At 39.5% G+C, this 25,695-nt stretch overlaps 1 pseudogene; it reads right to left on the bottom strand.

The window, feature by feature from the left end:
* Window positions 1–16,567: 16,567 nt before the first annotated feature.
* Window positions 16,568–17,044, bottom strand: LOC149470371 (uncharacterized; annotated as a pseudogene).
* Window positions 17,045–25,695: the final 8,651 nt, after the last annotated feature.

The following is a 25,695-nucleotide window of genomic DNA, read 5'->3' as shown; positions in this document are numbered from 1 at the left end:
TAATTTGCAAATAAATTATTTCCAAATCAGCCAATGTGATTGTCTGGATTTTTTTTTTCTCATTTTGTCTCTCATAGTTGAGGTCTACCTATGATGCCAATTACAGGCCTCTCTCATCTTTTTAAGTGGGAGAACTTGCACATTTGGTGGCTGACTAAATACTTTTTTGCCCCACTGTATGTCAGCAATGGTAGCCTCCATATTTCACCTGTATGCTGATGACACCCAGATCTATCTCTCCACTCCCCAGCTCACCCCTTCAATCTCCTCACGTATCACAAATCTACTAAGTGATATATCAGCATGGATGTCACATCAGTACCTTAAACTCAATCTTTCCAAAACCGAGCTTGTAATATTTTCTCCTCCCTGATCCCCCACTCACGACTTTACCATTAAGATTAACAGCACAACCATTGGTCCTTCCCCTCATGCCAGGGTGCTAAGCGTGATCCTAGACTCTGACCTCTCCTTTGGGCCCCACATCCAATGACTGGCTAAATCCTGCTGCCTCAACCTTCAGAACATTTCCAAAATCAGCCCCTTCCTGACCAATGACACCACAAAACAACTTATCCATGGTTATATCTCGCCTCGATTACTGCAACTCCCTCCTCACTGGTCTACTGTTAGACAGGCTATCCCCCCTTCAGTCTATTATGAATGCTGCTGCTAGACTCATACACCTTACCAACTGATCAGTGACTGCTGCCCCTCTCAGCCAATCCCTTCACTGGCTTCCACTAACACAGTGTTTCTCAACTCCAGTCCTCATGGACCCCCAACAGGTCATGTTTTCAGGATTTCCATTATTTTGCACAGGTGATTTGATCAGTTTCACTGCCTTAGTAATTACCACAGCTGTTTCATCTGAGGGAAATCCTGAAAACATGACCTGTTGGGGGTCCATGAGGACTGGAGTTGAGAAACACTGCACTAACACAACATATAAAATTCAATATACTAATCACAGCATACAAAGCCATCCACAACACTGCCCCTAGCTACATCACCAACCTCATCCGCAGATATCACTCACATTGCCCACTCCACTCCTCCCAAGACATCTTCCTCTCTAGCTCCCTCATCATCTACTCCTATGCTCGCCTCCAGGACTTCTCCAGAGCCTCTCCCATCCTTTGGAACTCCCTACCACAGTATGTCCGGTCAGCCCCCACCGAGTCTGCCTTTAGGCGATCTTTGAAAACTCACTTATTCAGGGAAGCCTACCCCACCTCCACCTAAGAACTGTACTTGAATCACCTCCACCAGATCACCCCCCGCAGCTATCACCTTTTGTATCACCTCTCCCTTCCTTTAGATTGTAAGCTTCATGAGCAGGGCCCTCATATTCCTTCTGTACTGAAATGTATTGTACTTGTACTGTTTTATTGTAATGCTCTGCGCAAACTGTTGGCGCTATATAAATCCTTTATAATAATAATACTAATTCCTTTATAGATCCACAGTATGATGGTGATAAAACCCTATAGAAAGTCTTTGAGAAAAATATCTAAATCATTTTAGAAAGGGCTGTATTGGACCATATTCAGTCTAGTCCTCTATTCCTATTTCTTTCATTTTTCAATTCAGCAACTAAAGGTTGCCTTGCACTGCCAGTTGACAAGGAGCCAAATGGTGTGGGTGAGCAATCAATTAACTCTACTCTCCTTGGTGTGACAGGCTGGACAGTACGTGCATTCCCTGTGTCAGACAGCTGGGAGTTTCCCTGATTGCAACAGCCATTTTTTACCAACTGCAAAGGATAGACAGCAGTACGTGAACACGCATTTTTAATTGTACCCCAACTGTACATCTATGCATCTTGGAAACGTATGTGTATTACAGTGCACAACAATGCAAAATTGGGAACCAAAATTAATGGACTGTCCTAATGCAACAAACACTAAATGTACAGTAACAGTGTACTGTACAGTAACACAACGCACACATGTGAAAAGGGGTCTATGACTTGACACTTGCCTATGGTTGATGTTAATCAATAACTGGCCCATTTATTTGACTAAGATGACTAATCAATTGAATTTACATTTATTCATAACATGCAAGATGCAATGGTATGTTCTCATTAGGGATGAGATTCAGGTTCAGGTCTGCCGTGGTTTGGAGGCGAACCATGACCATTAGCGGTTCCTTGACATGCCAAACTAATTACTATTTATATTATTATTATTACTCTGGGTTTATATAGCACCCACAGCTTGTGCAGGCAGGATTTCACAGTCATATAACCATATTGCATTTCCTGGCATTTTAACCTAGTTAGTAAGCATTTTAACGTCAGATAGGGCCCCTCCCAGATTGCCCTCCACACTATCACCATCACAATTAACCCTTTGATTGCCAGAAAAACTCTTGCATACACACTGTTAATCTCCATTAATAGTATAGTGTCTGAACAGATCAGTATCTTTGATCAGATCAGAACTATACTAGCCAAAACCAATACCATAGTGTTGCAAAAACTGCAGCATTAGCAGGATCAGTCCTGACAACTGCCAGCACCTGCCTTTAGATCCCGCCCACAACAAATGCAGAGTCGGTAGATCACTGTCACTCCTGGTACATTGCACGCCAAACCACAGCATTAGCAAGCTCGAGCCTGATCTCTACTAGCACTAGCAGGTACATTTTTTGGTAGTGGTTCAAGCCAAAATGTCCAAAGAAAGGTATACTAGTGAAGAGGCCTACAGGATTCTGAATATTTCAGATGAGAGCGAAGGGGGAGCCTCACAGACAGAATCAGGCTCAGAATGCAAATCTGTAGAGAGCAGCGGCACCCTGACAGATAGCTTGGACAATGTGTGCAGTTTTAAAGTATGTCATGTTTGGTATCCATTTACTCAGCATAATATCAACTTTTATATTTTATCAAACAGTTGGGCAATATATTGTGTTTTTGTACATTGAAGGTCAAATAAGTGTATTTTTTCCAAAACATTTGCGCTTGAAAAACCACTGTACAAATATTGTGTGACAAGAAAAATTGCAATACCCACTATTATATTCTCTTGGGCCTCTATTTTTAAAAAATATATAATGCTTGGAGGTTCAAAGCAGTTTTCTAGCAAATAATACAGATTTTTTTTCTGTCAGTGTCAGAATAGGCTTGGTTAGAAGAGTGGGTGATCTGTGTGCAAAATCTATGTTGGGCATAAAATGTCAGGATAGAACAAAACCGCCCCAAATAAACCCCATTATGGAAAGCAGACATCCCAGACTATGTACCAAGAGGCATGTTGAGTCCGTGGAATTTTTTTTTTTCGCCACAAGGTTTTGGAAAATGACAAAAACTTTTTTTTTTTTTACACAGTATCTTAAATGATATATTGCTTACACATGCATATAAATTGAATTACACCCCAAATACATTCTGCTACTTCTCCCAAATATAGGGATACAACATTTGAAAGACTTTCTGGCAGTCTAGCCATGTACAGAACCCCAAAATCCAATAACACCTTCAGGATTTTAAAAGGCTTGAAATGCCAGAATAGTACAAAACAGCCTCAAATGACCCCTTTTTGGAAAGTAGACACTCCACAATATTTGCTGAGAGGCATGGTGAGTATTTTGCAGATCTCATTTGTTGCCACAAGTTTTTGGAATATGAAGAAAGAAAACTAAACTTTTCTTTGTTTAACTTTCAAAACTTGTGACAAAAAATGAGATCTACAAAATAATCACCATGCCTCCTATTAAATTCCTTGGGGTATCTACTTTCCAAAAATGGTAATTTGGGGTGGTTTGTGCAGTCCTGGTATTTCAGGGCCTCTGAAACTGTGATAGGTAGTGAGGAAGTGGAATGAGGAAATTACTCACCTTTAGGCTTTCAAAGTGGTCATTGGATTTCAGGCTTCTATAAGTGGCTAGGCTCCCAAAAAGTCTCACACATGTGATATCCCCATACTTGGTAGAAGTAGCAGAATGTATTTTGGAGTGTGATTCCACATACTGTATACCCATGGTGTGTGAGCAATATATCATTTAAATGACAAATTTGTGTAAAACAAAAATACTTTTTTTTGTCATTTTCCACAAACTCTTGTAGCAAAAAAATAAAATCTTCCATGGGCTCAACATGCATCTCAGCAAATAGCTTGGAGTATCTACCTCCCAAAAAGGGGTCATTTTGGTCTGTTTGCACTGCCCTGACATTGTATCACCTCAAGAAATGTGATAGGCAGTCAGAAAGTAAAATTCCAGTATCAATGCCATAGTTTGTGGATGCATAACTTTCACACAAACCAATTAATATACACTTATTGGGATTTTTTATCAAAGACATGAAGCAGAATACATTTTGGCCTAAATTTATAATGAAATTTGAACTTATTGGATATTTTTTATAACAGAAAGTAGAAAATACTGCTTTTTTCAAAAAGTTTGGTCTTTTTTTTAGAGATTATTGTTGCAATAAATGCCGCTAATGTATGCTTTTTTTGCTGTCCAGTGATAGCTCACAGAAATTGCTTACTAATATATAGGATAAATCCCCTCATATATTAGGAGCATCAGCAAGACCCCTATTGGGTCCAGAGCATGTGGTAGCCCATATGGAGGCTAACCTATATGATGCAACATAGCTGTAACAGCATATGTGATAATGCACCACTGGATTAAGAATCAGACTTACTATACAACTATAAAAAGTAAAAACAACAACAATTAAACAAAAGTAGGGTATATATAAAAAGTAGAAAATTAAATAGAAGGGAAAAGCCAGAAAACAGAAAATCAGAAAGTAAGAAAACAAAGCCCCAACCCTACATGGCCTTAGCTTTATAGTTGCCTTATGAAAAAGAGAGAATCACGTGGTTTGAAAGAGTGTCGAGCCCCATAGGTGCCACAGTTCTCTAGTGGCATTATGTTTGTCAAATGGTTTTGAACAGTTTTTTTTAAACTTTCAAGACAGTGCAGTATGGTTCTACAAAAAGAAGCTCACAAACTTTACTAGTAAATCATTGTGCCACTGGCCAGTGTCTACAAAGTTGAGGACTTTAGCTTTAATTTTTAAGAGTATATTCTCCTATAGCATTTAGATCTCATGTGTTAATTCATTAGATTGGGTTGTTGCTGCTGTATTACAACCAAGCTATAAGTTAAAAAATCAATTGCACATCGAAAATCCATGTGATGCCTGAGTAAGGTGTCACTGACACTGCCTGATAAATCTATATATGTTTTTCTCATGTCACTTTCTCATTAAAAGTATGACTCTTTCCCTGCTGTACAGTATTTTCTTTATTTATTGTTTTTGCTTTGTTAAATTTCCCCATGTCAACGCCCAGCTCTCCATGCACTTTTTGATAATAGCTTGCCTGTTAGCTTTGCAAGTGGGGAAAGTTTACTATCAAGATTTGGTCCTTCCTGTAGATTTCAGTGCTAAGTTTTGGTTTTGCGGCTTTCAGCATGCTTCAACGAAACCCTTGCAAATCAAACCCAGGAAGATTCGGTCATCCGGATTGGTCATCACTTCAGTGCTTCTATTCCTACTTACATAGCTTTCATTTTTGGTTCAAGGTTTTCACCATGCACTTATAAACTATGCACAGTTGACTTGTTAAACCTGAATTAAAAACAGACTTGGGCTCTAGTTGAAGTCTGTCTATCAATGGATCTATGTGCTTATCTATCTGTCATTTATTTAGCATGATCAATTATCATCTTTTCAAATATTGCACCTCATATGACTCTCCACAATTTATAGCGCTTTTTTTTGCCAGAACCAGTAGCCTATTGAATATGATGAATCAATACCACAGTTCAATCAGATTATAAACCATTTTACAATCAACGAGCTCTATTGACATATATGAGCCAGGTTTGCAAGGTTAATTTTGCTCCTAACATTTTTCTAACATTGACATTACAGTAGTCTTTCTGGTCTATAGACATACCCAAACACCATGACTGTTAGGTGCAAAAATCAAGTAAAGCATAAATTGCACCAATTCCACCAGAACATGATATTCTAAACAGCGTAAAAAGATAATATTTGCTTTTTCACTTTAGCTTCATATACAATTACTTGTTGTGTGCTGTATGTGGTCAATATAATTCTGTACATTGGAATGCTAAAAAGCTGCTCAGATGTCAATAAGGGTGAACATGCACTATGGCATTATAAAATACTGCATTTATGTTTTGTCACTCCTACCAAATGTTACTCCTTTTGAGGTGTGTTTTAGTCATGTGGTTAATGTGCTAAAATGTACCAAAATGCAAAAACTGCAAAATGTAAATTACGATGCAGTAAAATGTGTCTAAACAATGTTCATTAACAAGCAAAAAGAACAGCGAGCGCTTCAGAGATGATAAGCTGCTAGCATTATAAGGTGAAGCAGCCAAAACATATAAACAAGCAGTGCAGCACTGAAAACGTGTGTAAAAATGTCATACACCTACAGACATGCTATATAAAGTTACAATTATCACTACATCCCATCAAATAAAAATAAAGATATAATATATAATAAATAATTCACCTTAACAACAATCAATAAGATAAATAAATAAATCAGTAAATTAATACACCACTGTTTGATGCGAAAAAATGCCAGCGCAAAATTAATTCACGAAATCCAATATTGAATCAGATATCCTCCATTATCTGATAAATCAATTGCATGTTTTCACAGGGATATGCCAGAGGCATATCCCTGTGTTACGTGCGTGTGCACGAAACATGTCGGAAGGGGTCGTATGTGCTGACGTCACGCCGCTGAGTCTGTGTTCAGGCCGGTGGCCATCTTTGTCTTACTTTCCATTGGTGAAAGAGGTCTGCGGAGGTCCTGCTTTGGCTGGAAGTTTCTGCTTTTCAGCTCCATATTCTTTTGGTTCTGGTGAGTGCATAATGGTGAAGGAATTGCACTGAAGATCACCTTATTTTATTTGTTTTGGATGCACCATCACAAAATATTTATTTATTTTTTATTTACTTTTTTATCCCACTGATCATTGTTAAGGTGAATTATTTATTATATATTATATCCTTGTTTTTATTTGATAGGATGTAGTGATAATTGTAACTCTATATAGCACGTCTGTAAATGTATGAAATTTTTACACAGATTTTCAGCGCTGCACTCCTTGTTTATATATAGTGAGATTTCAGCCTCAGTAATATGCTGTTTTTAGTAAGGAAGCTTTTAGCTTCAAATTTCCTAAAATAGCTTACTTCATACACTACAGCTGGTTTTACAAATAAATCCTAAACCTGCCTTAAGTCATTTGTACGGGTTGTCATTTAAGAGGAAATGACTACGATATAAAAATGTGTGTTTCTCTTCCCTGACGAGCACAACCAACGAACAAATACATGCAGCTGATTTGTGTGATGACATAGCGGTGCAACTACATTAGTTTATAATAAAAAAGAAAGGTGGATCTCACTTTCTTTAATGATTTCAACGCCAAGAAAATATATATAAAGTAAGAATTATAAAAAGGATACGCAGGATATCAGAAATGATAAAATCACAAACTTTCAGACTACGCTTTAGCAATCTGATTTGCAGGGATGGAGGTCCAGCCCAGACAGGGCAGATTCGCAGAAAGCTGACTTATGCAAATTTCAACTAGACAACCCCTACCTTTTTAATCTTTTTGTAATGAAAAGTATAACTAAAGGCAATTTTTTTTTAGTTTTGGATAGAGTGGAGATGTAGTAGAACCCTTGTCAGTTTTTATTGCTGTCTGGGCCCATGTTGAAGAGATTCACCCTCCCTATTTGTCCTGTTTACAATTGTCATTGAAAGTGAAAGTAAAAGAAAACCCCGAATTTTGGGCTGTCCCCAGAAAGTAATAGAGATCTTCTAATGGAGACACTAATTCAGGGGGCTGGGGGTCCCCTTAATTTTCAGGGATTTCTTCTCACTTCCTTTTGGGATAGGAAGTGAAGATAACAAACAAGAGATCCCTGTGCTCAAATCCCAACAGCTAGTGCATGCATTTATCCCAATGCACTAGCTGTTGGGATTTGAGCACAGGGATCTCTTGTTTGTTGTATTGTTGGGTCAGTAGCCAGACCTGAACCTTGTAGCTCTCCCCATTGTGTCTTTTCCCCTATGCTAGCATTGTGTCCACAGTAGCATTTGCGTAGGCAGGGCAGAGTAGGACTGGCCATAGAGGGATTATTTGACACAGTTGGCCAGCTTAAGCATGTATTGCAATATGTGTGAACTAAATATCCCTATTTATTGCATAGTCTGCTTGAAAGAGTATATACCAGTGTGCAGAGGGTCCTCAGAATTTCTAGGAAGTGAAGATAAATCTCCGCAATGGGACACAGATGACGAAACAAAAACTGACAAGGGTTACCATCCTCCCTTGTTCTATCCAAAATGAAAAAAAAAGTTTTGCCTATAGTTCTACTTTAATAAAAATGCATGAAAATAAATCACCAGGAGAAGAAAAGAGACAATTCAATGCAATATAGTAATAAAATAACGTCTGACAATTGCAAGCTATGCCTTCAACTGTGGGAAGAAAAAGCTGAATTTTATTTTTAATGCGAAGATAGAGAATTATTGATTACTGCAGCTAAATCTGGACACGTAAAAATAAATGATCAATCATAGATCAGATTGTTTTAAATTATTTTCTGCTCAGAAATGGTCATTCTTTACAACAAAGAAAAAAAATCAGTTTGGTCAAACTCATCTGGATTTTCTGCCAGAACCAATTGTTTCTTTTTGATACAAAGCAACTGTTTATTGATTGATTCATCCAGTTAATGAATTCAGTTTCTGAAAGATTCAATTCTTTCATCAGAAGAGCTGTGATAATGAATGTTCACATAATTACTTGTGTGGTCAACATGACGTGGACAAATGGAATTCATCTTTATGTACACAGCAACACACACATGTTGTACTATTGGAGCAGATATCTGGCTATTATAAATCACCTATTTCAGAGAGATATAAAACAATCTGTAAATTAAGCTTCCAGTTCACTGGCATTTATGTTGCCATAGCAACACAGATCTGAGAGCACAAAGTGCTTAATATGGAAATGAAGAGAAATGGATTCCGTTGGCTTACTTTACAGTTCAAAATTAGGTACTGATAACATCACATTATAAACACAAAATCACCCATCTTCCATTAGGTACACCTTTATGATATGTTGCTTTAGGATACTTCTAAAACATCAACACATATCCTAGCATATTGCTTTTATCCTACTAGATTCAGTAACATAGGGCATTACATAGATCTGCTTGGTTTTTTGAATGCCATTTTAGTCCAGCACTTTACATGATCGTTATTAGAAGTCTTCTAACACGTCCTTATTCTTGTAAAATGTTTATAGAGAGTGGGGTCAGCCCAATGATTCTGGAAAGATCATGGTGTCTGTGTACTGGGATTGGTACCTGTAAAGGGAATACAGGATGTAAATCACCTCCATTGTAGCGGCTCATCTGGGTTTGGAGATGCTGGGAGGCGTGCCATGCACCTTGGTTGCTACTTCCCCATTTGTGGAGGACAGAGATTTTAGTATCTTGGTACAAACATTTTTGGATTGTCCTGACAAATCCATGAATTACCAGCCCAGTTAGTACTGTTGAACACAAAGCACATCCTTTAGCCACTTCATCATCCTGGCTGTTATGGACATGCCATGCTTTGCTGTCTTCTCAAGACTGGGGTAGTCTGGACAAACTGTAATCATAAAACAAACAGAGGGCGCACCAGCCTAGTGCATTATCCTAAGATATCCTTTATTAATAAAATAATATTATTATTATTAATATTATACAGGATTTATATAGCGCCAACAGTTTGTGCAGCGCTTTGCAATATAAGGGAGACAGTACAATTACAATACATTTCAGTACAGAAGGAATAGGAGGGCCCTGCTCGTGGAGCTTACAATCTAAAGATATGTAATGAACTCACAAACCAACATGAGCATGAGCTTATCAAACAGAATCCAGCTTCAAACCCTCAGTACATCATCTCACAAAGAAGCACAATGTAGGTCCATGAGGCTGATGTGTTTTGAGGGACTTGCCCTCTTCTTCAGAACCTTCACTGTGAGGAAGAAGGCAAGTTCCTTGAAACGCGTCAGCTTTTTGGACCTGCATTATGGGTTTGAAGTTGGATTATTTTTTTATACCCTTAATGATTCAGGGCAATTTTCCACTATGAGTTTTCTTTTTTGCTTGATAACTTTGTTATAACAAAGCAATACATACATCATTTATGTAGCTAAACTACACAAAACTAAGCTTTCTTGTGGCAATAATTCTTGCAAAAACTAATTCATTTTTTATTTATTCTGTAGACAGAAAGATACAAAATGAGTTATTTAGAACTGGTCACTCTCTCCAATGAGGAGAGAATGAACAGTTCTAAGTAACACGTTCCCCTGCTTTTCTTCAAAGCTGTTTTTTTTCTGTTGATGGGTCTTAATATGGTGCCATCACACTCAGTGTCCACTCTGGAGATGTCCTGGAAGCATGGTATAGCTCAGTATGAGTTCTTCACAGAAATGAAGGGAGGTCAGCAGAGTGTCTGAAATGAAGCCAAATTAACCATGTCACATTAAATTATCCATCATACTTTTGTCCCTTGAGAGTATAATTTTCATTTGATATACAGAGTCCATCTCACACACCAACTCCGAAAGTGAAGGTGGGTCTGTCCTGTACCAGTGTCTAGGTATAACAGTATGAACTCATACCAAGTAGTGTCAGAATAGGCCGGGCTTAACTTGTCCATCAGAGCCTGGAATCAAAGTCAGAATAGTAATTTGTGGTTTGTTGGGAATCTTGTCATTGTAAGTATGTGGTATAGCCATAAGAATTTATCCAAGAAAGGAGTATTGGATAGGCATAGGTTCCAGATTCTCTAGCAAGTATTGGGAATAGAAGGGTTCATCCTGTGCAGGGTTGTAGGGCATCAGTACCAATAAGATAACATTTAATAGGTGCATTCCTGCATTCCAGCTGAGATAAATATTTTATTAGCAAATGTCAGTATTTTAACCCAGTTAACATGCTCTGGGGTAAGGTTCAATTCTTTCTACAACTTGGAAATAAATTTCAGGCTTGGGGGGGTGTTTTCTGGGGTAGCAATTGTCACAAGGTAGACACTGCATAGTTGGGCCCATCCACTTGCAAGAGTAACTTATGTAAGTCAGTTGGGGATCTGGACAGTAAGGTTAAAGGGGTAAGATAGCCCAGGTAATGGGCCAATTAAAGTACTCTATCCACACCTTCTGCTTATTGTAGCAGGAGGGTAAAAGTTGGGATAGAGTGGATAGACTGCCATGTTGGAGAATATGACTAAGTTAAGGATGATTCTCATATCGATAAATGAGATCTATCCATAACCAGAAAAGAAGGCTGGGTTACCGAAAAGTGGGATCAGAGGGCTAGGCCTTGTTAAGAGAAGTCCCTTAGCTAAACAGGCATCCCATACTCTTGAGATGACTCCTGTCAGCAGTGACAAAAGCTGTTTAGTGGGCCTCTTTTTGGGATTAGAGTCTAGAACTGAGGGTAGGGGAGATGAGGCTTTTCTCTATAGTGACCTATTCCTTGTTGGACCGATGGTAGACCCAGTCTAGTATCTTGACCAACAAGGTGGAAGAACATTTTTAGTGGTCTGCAGGTTTGCTTCTTCATATTTTATTGTAGGGACCCCTCTAATTTTCTCCCATATTTTTGCTTTGTCTTCATAATAGTGAATCGCACTATCACATCCCTTGGCATTTCCACTGACACCCCTTGAGGTCCTCTTATCCTAAGTACTCTCTCTATTTTCAACTGCTCCATTATGGGTCTTTCCATTATTGAGTTAAGCACCTTATTCAAATAAAATCCAAATAAAATTGCCTGTCATAATACTAATTTGAGGCATGATACCCAAAAGTGGTGTAATAGGGACAGCCTGAAAGGTATATAGTAGTTTAAGGGGGGATGTCCACTTTGATGACATTTGTGTGACCCATCAACTTGAATCATTTTAATTAATGTTTGTGTTAACTTTTTTGTGTTACATTACAAAAACTGCAATTTTTTTTAAGTATCTGTTTTATTATTCACTGCAATCAGTCAGATTTAAAATTTTACTAATGGGAAAATTAACATGTGTAGCTATAGGTCACAGCTCTGTTTTGACCCAGGTTTTAATACATGTTGGACACACTACACAGCTATAACAATTATCAATACCTGTTACCAATAATCACATAGCTTTTTTGCATAGGACACAAATTTTGATTATAAGACTAACAGAATCATTACTGAATCCTAATGCTTGCAAACATACAGTTGTGTGTAAGACACCAAAAGAAACCAATTTATGCCAGAGGATTACATATCCAGCTGTCTACAAATTGGAAATAGAATTAGCATTCTTCTAGAATACAGACAGACTCTTTTTGAGCTATATGCTATATCCAGCATCCCAATATGGTACATCACTAGTCAAATACTGGCAATAAAATGAGGGAATGAAATACATGCAACTGATCTCATTGATTTGACTTGCTCTTACTGAAGACATAGTTGTACACTGATTGCCGTCTGTCTGAGAGAGCTTCAGATTTAAAATCATTAAAGCATTCATCAGCAATCAAAGTGTTCACAGAAGAGCAGACAAGAAGCTAAGGTGTGATGAGACAGAGATATTACTTCATAGTTTACTTCACCAAATTGGCATGGAACAAATAGATAGCAATGTCTGCTACATAATATATCTTGAGTTGCTGAATCACTGGCACATATTTGTAGAATGCACTTTCTTTCCTAGACAGTATCATGACCTGGTGCTTCAGCTCTACCTGCTATATTGGCTATATTGATAGATATTACTAATTATTACTCTTTTTCTATGTTGTGTTTGATCAAAAATGCAGTGCAGCAAGAAACTGTATTGGGAAGAGTAACAGTTGGCGTAAGGCCAATGTGGTGCCAATATTTAATAAGGGGTCAAAATCTTTACCAAGTAATTATAGACCTGCTAGTTTAACTTCTATAGTTGGGAAGATACTGGAGAATTTAATAAAGGACCACATAGATGAGTTCTTGCTGGAAAAAAATATTTTAAGCAGCAGAGAGCATGGATTCATGAAAGACAGAAGTTGTCAAACAAATCTGATTTCTTTTTATGAGGAGGTGAGCAAAACCTTGGACAGAGGGATGGCGGTGGACATGGTATACTTGGATTTTGCAAAAGCGTTTGACACAGTTCCCCACACACAGCTAATGTGTAAGGTAAAGTCCACGGGCTTGGAAAAATCCATCTGTAAACGGATAGAAAACTGGCTATAAGATTGTATTCAGAGAGTAGTGGTTAATGATTCATACTCTGAATGGTCTAGGGTTGTCAGTGGTGTACCCCAATGTTCAGTGTTGGGACCCTTACTTTTTAATATATTTATAAACGATATAGGGTCTGAGATTAAAAATCCCATTTCAGTCTTTGCAGATGACACCAAGCTGTGCAGTGGAATAATGTCCTTTCAGGATGTCACCAACTTACAAGCCAACCTCAATGCACTGTTTAATTGGGCAATTATGTGGCAAATGAGGTTTAATGTTGATAAATGTAAGGTCATGCACTTGGGGGCTAAGAATATGCATACATCATACATACTAGGGGGAGTACAACTGGGGGAATCAATGGTGGAGAAGGATCTGGGGGTTCTGGTAGATCACAAGCTTAATAATGGAATGCAATGCCAAGCCGCGGTTTCTAAAGCGAGCAAAATCCTCTCATGTATTAAAAGAGGTATGGACTCCAGAGAGAGAGATATCATATTACCTCTGTACAAATCATTAGTAAGACCTTATCTGGAATATGCAGTTCAGTTTTGGGCACCAATTCACAAAAAGAACATTGGGGAACTGGAGAAAGAACAGAGAAGGGCAACCAAACTGATATGAGGCATGGAGGAGCTCAGCTATGAGGAAAGATTAGAGGAACTGAATTCTCTCTTGAGAAGAGGAGATTAAGGGGGGATATGATCAACATGTATAAATACATCAGTGGTTCATATAGTGAACTCGGTGTAGAGTTATTCACCCTGAGGTCATCACAGAGGACAAGGGGGCACTCCTTACGTCTGGAGGAAAAGAATTTTAATCTCCAAACACGGAAAGGTTTCTTCATAGTGAGAGCTGTGAAAATGTGGAATAGACTCCCTCAAGAGTAGGTTCTGGCCAGCTCAGTAGATTACTTTAAAAAAAAGCCTGGATTCTTTCTTGGATACACAGAATATAACTGGATACTAACATTTATAGGTAAAGTTGATCCAGGGAATATCCGATTGCCTCTTGGGGGATCAGGAAGGAATTTTTTCCCCTGCAGAAGCAAATTGGATCATGCTTTGCTGGGTTTTTTGCCTTCCTCTGGATCAACTGTGGGTGTAGGAGTATAACTTTTTTTTTTTTTTTAATGGTTGAACTGGATTCACTTTTGTATTTTTTCAGCCAGACTAACTATGTAACAGAACTTATCTTTTAAGCCATCTAATAACAGGAATCTGATATCTGAGTGATTACTATGGAGCACATCATCATTGATTCTTCCAGTACACTCTAACTATATAGGATAGGGGTGTCCAACCGGCGGCTCAAGGGCTGCATGTGGCCCAAGACGGCTATGAATGCGGCTCAACACAAAATTGGACATTTACCTAAAACTTTTGATTTTTTTTTTTTGTAAAAATGTGTTTACACCTAGAGAACACATATGTGGCTGAAGAAAAATGACAGTGTCTCTTTACTGGACTTTTATAAGTTTTATCTTCCCAAAGAAAAATCTCCCACAATCACACCTTATTCATGTCATCAGTTTTCTGCTATATTTGAGAGCAACTATGCTCAAGGATGAACTGCAAAATTAGAACCAAAATGTCAAAATGCACCTTGAGAATTCATTGAGAATTGCTACTACATCCATCGAAGCAGATATTGATGCATTATTTTATCAAAAACAGTGTCAAATATCAGAATAGTTTTATGTTGCCCTCTTTTGCTGTTATAATTATAAATATTACAAAAAATGAAGTTGTATTAATCAGATTATTATTATTATTACATCAAGTTTATATAGCGCCAAAGGGTTTGCTCAGCGCTGTACAATAGGATAGATAGGTACATTATCTATATCATTAATTGATAACTTTTGATCTGCCCAACTTTTTCTGCTTATCAGCTATCCTTATTGTTAGTGTGTTTCATGTGTGGCTCAGGACACCCCTGATATAGGTTGATAATACACAACCTGTTCTGTAAATCATCTTTGTCTTGCATAGGGAGCCATCTATTGGGAATTCACTGCATCTGCACCTTTTATTTTTATTCCTTTCAACAAGAAAAGGGAGTGTCTTAAAATTAAATATTTTCCATTTACCACTGCAGGCATTTTAGCTTCCTGAAGAACACCAGTGAAAGACTCCTTCATTCTCTCTTTGATACACATATGCCTGTAAGTCCATTTCTTGTGTTTGTTAAAGACACATATATATCTAGATTGCATTTATGTATTTATTGTGATTTGTAGGTAGCTGTTTTTAAGAAATGTGTTCATTATAGGCATTTGTGAGAGACATGTTTACAAGCATATTGTAACTTCAGTTTATGTAATTGTATTACAGTTTTACAGAACTATTCACAGAAGTAAATCGTTTTGGAGTTTTGGAATGAAACACAACGCTGCTTCTGTCAGTTTTGTTAGCTAGCTGTTTGCTAACCGTTAGGGCAGCACACAACCAATGATAAACATTACTGTATTAGAGATTACAATATCAGAGATCAAAGAACTAGGTATTCCTCCCATAATCCCCTGCACTATTTGCACCATTAAATTCTGCTCACGTACAGCTATTTAAAGGTTGTGTCCAGGCATTACCCAATTATTTTTTTACCTTGTTTATCTAGCTAGAAACAGCTTTTATTACTCCTTGCAAAATCATCACCGGGATTGTAATATTCTTGCAGGGGCAGCTGCTGGAACCTACATAACTACCAAGAGCCATTTCCCTACACATAGTGTGTTACCATACTCTTGGGAGTCAAGGCAGCACCACTTTTTGCCCAGAAAGTGTTAGAGATTCTGTATATACACTACAGAACAGACAGAGCACAGTCCACATGTATTTATCTGTTCTGCTAACAGGAAACATGAACTTTATTATAGAGAAAAGACATAGAGTTTACCACAGAAATCAGCTACAAACTTGTAAACTTTGCCATTTACTAGATAATGTATTTGTTGTACAAAATGCATGAACACTGTATTTTGACACCCCCACTCAACAACTACTCCTTATATTAGTCCCATTTTTAATCTCGCTTCTATAAATCTATTTCTTGTAAGCGGTTTTGTCAAAGTATCTGCAATCATGTTATTAGTTTTACAATACAAAAGCACAATTACATTTTCCACCAGATCGTGAATGTACTGATGTCTGATGTCAATATGTTTTGTTCTTGCATTGATCTTCTCGTTGGTGACAAGTTTGATATGACCTTCATTGTCCTCATATATAATTGTAGGCTGGGACATTAGCCTTCCAAGATCTTCAATCAACGTAACCACACAGATTCTTGACCGGCATAGGCAGCAGCAATGTATTCTGCCTCTGTAGAAGACAAAGCTACTGAAGTCTGCTTCTTGCTGGACCAAGAAAGAGAACTGTTTCCTAATTTGAACAAGTAACCACTTGTGGATTTGTGAGTGCTTGGGTCACCTGCCCAATCAAAGTCCACATATCCTACGAGGTTCACATCAACTGCAGACAGCTTCAGACTCAAGTCTTTCGTTTGTCTGAGATATCTCATGACTCTCTTAATTGATGTGCAGTCTCTTTGACGTGGTTCACTTGTGCGTCTACAAAGAAGTGACATGGCAGCTGCGTTGTCTGGACATGTAGTGGTTGCAATATATAGCAATGCCCCCACTGCTGGTCTGTACTGATCATTAGTTGGAAGAAGATCCTCATCCCCTTTCGTTTTTAGCTATGCTGTGTCTATGGGAGTACTTGCTTCTCTGGCTTCAGTCATACCAAACTGTTGAAGCACTGCCTCAATTTTAGTTTTCTGATTTAACAGGAAGCTTCCATCTTCTTCAAGCTGTACATTAATTCTTAGGTACTATGTCACATTCCCAAGATCTTTAGTCTCAAAATGATGGTTAGGTATTGCAGTCAACTTTGCAAATTCCTCATCCTTTTTGTGAGCAACAATCAAGTCATCCACATTTCACACTTGCATATAGGTATGATTTGATCATCTTCTATGCTAAGAGAGATAGTGTTCTGAGCTTTTTGATCTTTATTTACTCATCTAAAGGGTGTTCTGGCCTGACTTCATGTATACATTTCCACATACATTCTCTTATTAGCAGCATTTTCATCTTGAATTTCCAAGACTGGTAGATCTGGTTTGTCAGATTTGCAAAGAAAAACTTTGTTGTAGCAGTGTTACTGACCATTTTCCTCTATCCTGTTGCAGTCTTCTCTCTGTAACTGTATCTTGCACTTCTTCTGCTTTAGCTGGCTTTGGCTGGGTGTCTGGCTGAGTGTCTGGGCCCATAACCTGTTAGAGATAGTGTATATAGCCCTACAGAATAGACAGTGTACAGTCCACATGTTAGCGCTTCTGCTAACAGGAAACAGGAACTTTATTATAGTGCAAAGACATAGTGTTTAACCATATATGCAGCTACAAATGTATAAACAATGCCATCTACTGGCTAATGTAGTTGTTGCACAAAAAAATGAATGATGTATTCCACCAGAAAGTAATCAAAGTATACATGTACGGTGGCACAGAGAGATAGTCAGAGATAGGCAAAGTTCTGTAGTTCAGCAGGCAGGGCTGCGTGGGATTCCAGTACAGCAAAGGCACTGTGCTGTCAACCCAAACAGAAAGGTAGGAGCACAGTAGATTTCTGGTAGATCAGGCATTTTTCTATGTTTAAATTGTTTTTATACATACAAAATATAAGGGAATTGTGCAAGAATTAGAGAGATATACAGAAAAAAATTGCATTTTATTTAATGATTTGTTTATTTTCATTTTGTCCAGACACACACTTAGGTGAAGTAGCAAGGGGTCCAGTGGGCCACTTTAACAGGCCACTGCTTGCTAGGTGCATTTTTAATATCTGCTTTGCAAAGCAAATCTCAGTATATCACTGCTAACAATAATTCTATTCCAATAGCCAGATGCAACATACAGCATTTGCTCCAAATCTATTTATGAATATTATTACATCAAGTATACTTGCTCATCTAGCACAGGCTGAAGTAACCACCTTTGACTGCACAAAAGAAAGGTCTGTACTCTTTAAACATTATAAGGATGTGTATATTTGACAACAGCATTTTATCTAGCTCATATTTTCTGCTCTGAATGCAATCCATTATAAAGCGCTCCATGACCCAAAACCTGATGTGCTATAAATAGCTGTGTCTCAGCATCTAGGCTATATATACAATCTGGCATATACAGAGCCACATGATGCAGCAATATGCAGAAGCACAGTTTCTCAGCTGCCAGTTGATTCACAAGCCTAAAATAACAAATCATTTGGGTTGAGGATGTGCTGTGCCATTTGCCAATCTGTGCACACTAGATATGAATTTAAATAGAGCATAATGAAACGTGTACATCACTGTACATTTGTACCGCACATGTAAATCAGGGTATGTACGTGTTTCACAGAGATATACACAGGCATCTAAGGAACACCCAAACCCCACCTGTCTACCCACCTGGGAGCTGTTTCACTTGCCAAATGATTTATATTCTGTCTATTAAAGCGGAGTTCCACCTAGAAAAAAAAAAGTCAGCAGCTACAAAAACTATAGCAGCTGACATTTATAATACAGCCACTTACCTGTCCCTCAGTCCAGCGGTGTCTTCACCACAGCTGGTTTCACCGGCCATCTTCTCTCTCCGCCGCCAGCATCTTCAGTGTGGGCACCCGGCTGTGACAGCTTGCGGCTTCACAGCCGGGTGCCCACTGCGCATGTGCGAGAAGCGATACGCTTTGTGAATGGTCCAATAGTCTTCTGGGACATAACACGTGTCCCAGAAGACTACGGGGAAGAAGGGGGGAGGACAACTTCTGCTTCACCTAGGCCAGTGGTCGGCAAGCCGCGGCTCGCGAGCCACATGTGGCTCTTTACACATTTTAATGCGGCTCTTCTGTGTGCCGGGCGCCCGCTCCCCTCCCTCCTCTCGGGTGGCCGCCCCAAAAGTCAGGACTCTGCAGCTAGCCCAGCAATGGGCAAACTACGGCCCGCGGAGCGTGGCAAACATTGGCTGTCAGGATGTAGGCGGGGCAGCCAGGATGTAGGCGGGGCAGCGTGACGAACTCCTCTCCTCTCACAGTCCGCCCTGAAAACCGGAACGACGCGGGAGCACTGCGAGAGGAACGCGCGGAGCAAAGGTAAGTGAATTGACACAATATGGGGAATGAATTACTATAGGGGGGATGAATTACTATATGGGGGATGAATTACTATAGGGGGGATGAATTACTATATGGGGGATGAATTACTATATGGGGGATGAATTACTATGGGGGATGAATTACTATATGCGGGATGAATTACTATGGGGGATGAATTACTATATGGGGGATGAATTACTATATGGGGGATGAATTACTATGGGGGATGAATTACTATATGGGGGATGAATTACTATATGGGGGATGAATTATTATGGGGGATGAATTACTATATGGGGGATGAATTACTATGGGGGATGAATTACTATATGGGGGATGAATTACTATGGGGAATGAATTACTATATGGGGGATGAATTACTATATGGGGGATGAATTACTATGGGGGATGTATTACTATATGGGGGATGAATTACTATGGGGGATGAATTACTATGGGGGATGAATTACTATATGGGGGATGAATTACTATGGGGGATGAATTACTATGGGGAATGAATTACTATATGGGGGATGAATTACTATGGGGGATGAATTACTATGGGGGATGAATTAGTATATGGGGGATGAATTACTATGGGGGATGAATTACTATGGGGGATGAATTACTATATGGGGGATGTATTTTCAGTTTTAAAAATGTGGCTCTCAAAATAAATTTCAATCGTGGTTTTGGCGAGATTTGGCTCAGTTGAAAAAAAAGGTTGCCCACCACTGACCTAGGCGATCGCAGCAGAAGTAGGAGCGGGTACCTGTCAAATTCGGGTTTCCGCTCCCCAAAGGTGCCAATCCTTAATGGGGAGCGGGGGACAAAGGCTTAAAGCAGAACTTCTCCTTTTGGGTGGAGCTCCTTAAGTCTTGAAATTTACACAGTTCTGGTACACCGTACAGCCACACAGTTCAGCCCTGTCTGACAGGGTAGAACACCAGATTTTTTTTTACTTAAGTTAAATTACCTTTTGTGACTGGATAGTGAAAGGAGAAGCAGCAGACTACACAGCTCATTAATCTTTCACTGTGCATTCTCCTACTATCAACATCTCCCTACAAACATGGCAGAAAAACTGATTGGTTTCTTGTGCCAAGTCCCCCCTCTCTCTACACGTTGGTGTACAGTGTATTACAAAAGGCTGGTACCAATTCAAAATCAGGTCCCTAATAAAAAAAAAATGAAAAGATATGAGCCTGGTAATAAAAAAAACAATAAAAACTGCCAACATCCCCAAATATTACATAAAAGAAAAACTACAAGGTACATGAAATTCCCCATGAGACTTTAACGGCAGAGAAAGAATAGCAAAAATGGAAAAGACTAATTGTCAATTTTTATTTATATAAAAAAACTGATAGAGGTTTGACAGCAATTACACATGTGATCAGGGGCGGACTGACAACTCACGGGGCCCCCGGGCAATAGGGGATCATGGGGCCCCTGTGTCCTTGCCCACACTCAAACCACACCCAAAAAAGCCTATGAAAGGTACCAGGGGCATCTCATGTGGCCCCCTACTGACCCCGGGCCCTCGGGCAGTGCCTGAGTTCCCCAATGGTCAGTCCGCCCCTGCATGTGATACAAAAAACTGAATTTACAACATATACCCTTATGGATTACAAATACACCAGTATACCAGAATGTCTTTATTAATAGATGTGTGTTCTTCCCATAAATCCCAACATGTTTCGAAACAAAGTTCTTTCCTCAGGGAACAGATAGATATAGTGGTGCTATGATACAACAAATAAAATATCAATAGTATACAAAGACAAAATATAGGAAGTAGAAGCTTACATAGGTATATGTTCAAAACGTATAAAAAACAGCAGATCCATGTATGTATATGCTCCAATAATTGTAGACTTACAATCAGTCTGTGTATCAATATAGCCATGTCCAATATTAGCAAAAACAACCCACAAGAACGGGGGAAAGAGCAGGGCCAACGTCCACCTAAGTTAGGCAGGACTTTGCCAGTAGCACCCCCACAATTTGCCATGTTGCTCCTTGGATCCCAGAAAATTGCCACAAGAATATCTAGCCAATCTGAATAGAGTATAAAAAGAAATGTGTAGGAATAGGTGGCATTATGTGCTCCCTAAAGAAACCCTGTCAACAATTTAAAAAATTGCAAGTAAAAGCATAGAAAAAAAAACTTCTTTGCTTAGTGTATAAAACAACTGAAAAGTCAGAAACCTGTGAGAGACAGCACCATACTCTTTAGTGTCAGAATACAAACACCTAACCAAGTGATAAAAACATAGTTGTGCTGCCTCTTTAAATCATAGAAAATGAATATGAGTATAAAAATGTCAGAATGCAAACACATAACCAATAGTGATACAAAAGAGGACTGTCCCTTGAAGACGTAAGGTGTGATGAAATGGGGCCTTGGTAGTGAGTGACATCATTGTACATGCTCACTCTTGTGCATGGTGGGTTTTTACCTGATCTGCTGTTTATTTTTATACCCTTGTGAGTACATTTTTTTTTTAATAAAGTGGTTATAAAGTTAATGAGCTATAGCCTCTCTGTTTCTCCTCCTTACCTGTGGCTACATTTTGCTGTGAGTGGAGGGTGTGCTGATAGTGTCATCTAATGGGGTCTAACATTTAAAGCTACCACTGCAGTTATCATTTGCTGGAGTGCTGGAGAATTGGTGGCATCAATTCCCATGAGTGTCTGGTGACCTGAAGGCATGTGTCTTTACACAAGCATTAATTACCCCAGTTTTAAGGGGTCATAATATCTGCTAAAGAGCTGGTATGTCAGTGTGGGGTTGGATCAATGAAGCTTATTTTGTCTACACGGTAGGATGTCATCATTTGCTTTAGAGGTATCATCACTTATGGAATATTTTGGAAATTTATAATATTAATCATTTCTTTTGTGCACTTTTCACTTTTGATGATATAAAGCGGGGGTCTCCAAACACCAAACTCTAACCAAAGGGCTGGTTTACTGTCATTCAGACTTTAGGGAGGTCAGACAGTGGGATTAGTTAATGCCCCAGTGTGAGTGGGAATAAACAATGCCCCAGGCTTAGTGAGAAGTGGGAGTAAAAAACTACACCACACTTGTGGTTAGTAGGAGGAAGTATAGTACCCATCACCGGTGTCAGTGGAAAAAATAGTGTCCTATTTTCTGTATTAATGGACCCTATCGTTGGTGTCACTGGGAGGCATAGTGCTGCATTGTTCATTTCAAGTGTGATGAATAGTTCCCCATTGTTGGTGTCAGTGGGAGGAATTATGCCCTGTTTTTGGTGTCAGAAGGAGAGGGTTTGCCCCATTAATGATTATAAATCCTGTATAATAATATTCATATTAATAATAGTGTAAGTGAGAGGAATAATGTCCTATTTTTGGTGTCAGATAGAGGAATTATGCCCTACTGCTTGTGTTAGTGGGAGAAATAGTGCCTCTTATCAGTGGGAGGAATAGTGTCCCAAGGGCCAGATAAAGGCAGGCAAAGGGCCACTTCCAGCCGCAGTTTGGATACCACTGATCTAAAGAGAGTGCAATCATCTTTTGTATCACTTGGTTAAGTGATTGTATTCTGACATTTTTGTGCACATTTTACCACTTAATGATTTAAAAGCACAGAAAAATCAAATGTTTTAATTGCTTGTCATGTTTTATTTCCAAAAAATATTTTTAATTTACTTGCAATGTGCAATGCACTTTTAAACTAGTCAGTTCCCTAGCTCTGTCTATGATGGCCAAACTCCTCCACCCTTCCCTTCACCTCACTACATAACCTGTAGACATGTAGGGAAATAGTATAAAGTGTCACTTTGTAGCCAGGGGGAGGCTGCAGTAAATCCTCCAACCTGAAGGTGGCACTGTTCCCTTTAGACTGGCAGGAAACCATTGAAGACTAATTGCTATGGGCTTTGGGCAGCCATCTTGGGGAGGTCAGCATTCCTACTGGATACCGAAATCCCATGAGATTTGATCAATCATCTTGACACAGGACCCCGTAAATAGTGGAATATTTCAACATCAGAGGTGCCCGCAGTGTGGGTGAATGATGTGAACAGAGCCTGTACTAGTTAGGGAGCCAAGGAGGAAAAGATAAGATTTGACTTACAAGGTGTCTCCTCTGTCAGTTTCCTGAAACAGTCTACCATTGGCTGCCGGATATCTGAAAGGACATTTGGGCATTGCAGAGTGAACAAGCGATATCATAGCCCCTCCTAGAGAAGTGGTAAAATTGAGCCGGCAACTCAGTATTATTAAATCATAAAGGACTTTATTGGTTACATGGTCATTGAATAAGGCCTGAAGGCCAAAACGCATTAGCGCATCTGCACTGTATTTGTCCATGTAAATAATAAAGTTGTTTATGTTTGGATGATACCGAGTTGCCAGCTCTGTTTTACCACTGAATGCTACACAAGTGTGAAATCACTAAAGCCAGGCAGTGACGTCGGTATGGGGGTGAGGGGGGGGTGCAGACCGCACCTGGGTGTCACGCACCAAAGGGGTAACACCGGGCCCGGACTGGCCACAGGGCACCGCCAGGCCACATGTCCACGGACATTCACTTCAAGAGATTAGAGTATAGTGGTGGGTTAGAGCAGTATAGTGGTGGGTTAGTGCAGTATAGTGGTAGGTTAGGGCAGAATAGTGGTGGGTTAGGGCAGTATAGTGGTGGGTTAGTGCAGTATAGTGGTGGGTTAGGGCAGTATAGTGGTAGGTTACTGCAGTATAGTAGTGGGTTAGGGCAGTATAGTGGTGGGTTAGGGCAGGCTATGGTAGTGCATAGTTACAATGGGTGCAGTCATTTACCCCATGGCTGGTGATCAAGACTCCCTAGGCTGCTGTGTTGGTTCCTCCTTTTCCTCCTTCTTCAGTTGCGGGATCAGAGTGCAGGAGTATGCGGGAGGAGTAGAGGAGGAAGCCACACCCCTGGCTCCATCCAGTGACTCCTGCTGTCTCAAAAGATATTGCAGACCCCTGAGGGACAACCTAAATTAATTAGATGGCAGGGAAGTGTTACAGACAGCTTCCCCCCACACTGTGGGTCCCTGACCCCATCATCAGCTTGGCCTGGCAGTATATTTAGTAGCTTAACAGAAGCAAGGACAGGGAAAGTGCTGCTATCTGCATGGTTCAGTGGCCAGGCACAGGGTGAAGGGGGACGGTGTTTGGTTTTGGGGAGGGGGGTGCAACTGAAATCACCCCAGCACCCCCCTAGATCCAGCCATGATCACCAAGTAGATCTGATGGCACAGCAATATGTAAAACACCGAGCTTTATTAGCATGCTTATTTTTCAGGCAATAACCCAGGCATTTAATTCCAAGCGAGCAGTGCAAATGGATATTTTACTGACTGACTGATCACCTGTGGCTTATTCTATGATATCAGTGTCTGTTGCAGGTATCAGCTTCTATCAGTGTGCATGATGGTATTAGTATCACTCCATTTCATCCCAGACATGCATGACTGGGTTTAGATTAAATGACAGAGAAAGTCACTTAAGCTGAATTGATTACTATATTCCTGGAAATGATTCAGGTCTTCCCTAGCCTCCTGGCATCTGATATACTATCCTCTAAAAAAAAGTTATTTGGCAGATGGTACACAACTAACATGGACGACCTGACTGGTAATAATGTCTGAATATTCTATTCTATTCTTGAAATCCAAATATTGCTTGGTGCAGTCAAGTATACTCTATAAAATGCACTGCATATAACAACTCACATAATTCACTCTCCACCGTCCATTCCATTTTAGGGATCAGCACTGTAGTGCACACACCTCACTGTCCAGTATTCTTGCCAGAGGTGGTATCTGCACTGCAGCTCATAAACCGTACTGCCCAGTAGCCACGCCTTCAGTGGAATATGCCCTGGAGCACACACACCTCACTACTAAGTATTTGTGTATTCAGTATGATATGCACTGTGGCACACACACTTCACTCCAGTATCAATGTCATTAGTGGGATATTTACTGTGGCACACACATCTTTCTTTCTAGCCATTTGCTGACCGCCCTATAGCAGGTATACTGCTATAGGGCAGCCATTTTGTTTTTGTTCATAGAGCAAAAAATAAAAAACCCATATATTTCATTTATGTACAGCTCTGCATGACCGCGCAATTGTCAGTTAATATAATGCAGCGCCCGTATAGCAAAAAATGGCCTGGTCATGAAGGGGAGTAAATCTTCTGGAGGGCAAGTGGCTGGTACAAATACTATTAGTAAATGTTGAACTGTAGCATA

This window comes from Staurois parvus, unplaced genomic scaffold (assembly GCF_062004578.1).
Source record: "Staurois parvus isolate SC_StPar_1 unplaced genomic scaffold, SC_StPar_1.0 ptg000048l, whole genome shotgun sequence".
NCBI classification, from domain to species: domain Eukaryota; kingdom Metazoa; phylum Chordata; class Amphibia; order Anura; family Ranidae; genus Staurois; species Staurois parvus.
Note: the sequence above shows the minus strand (reverse complement) of the source record. Positions and strands in the feature narration are given on the sequence as shown.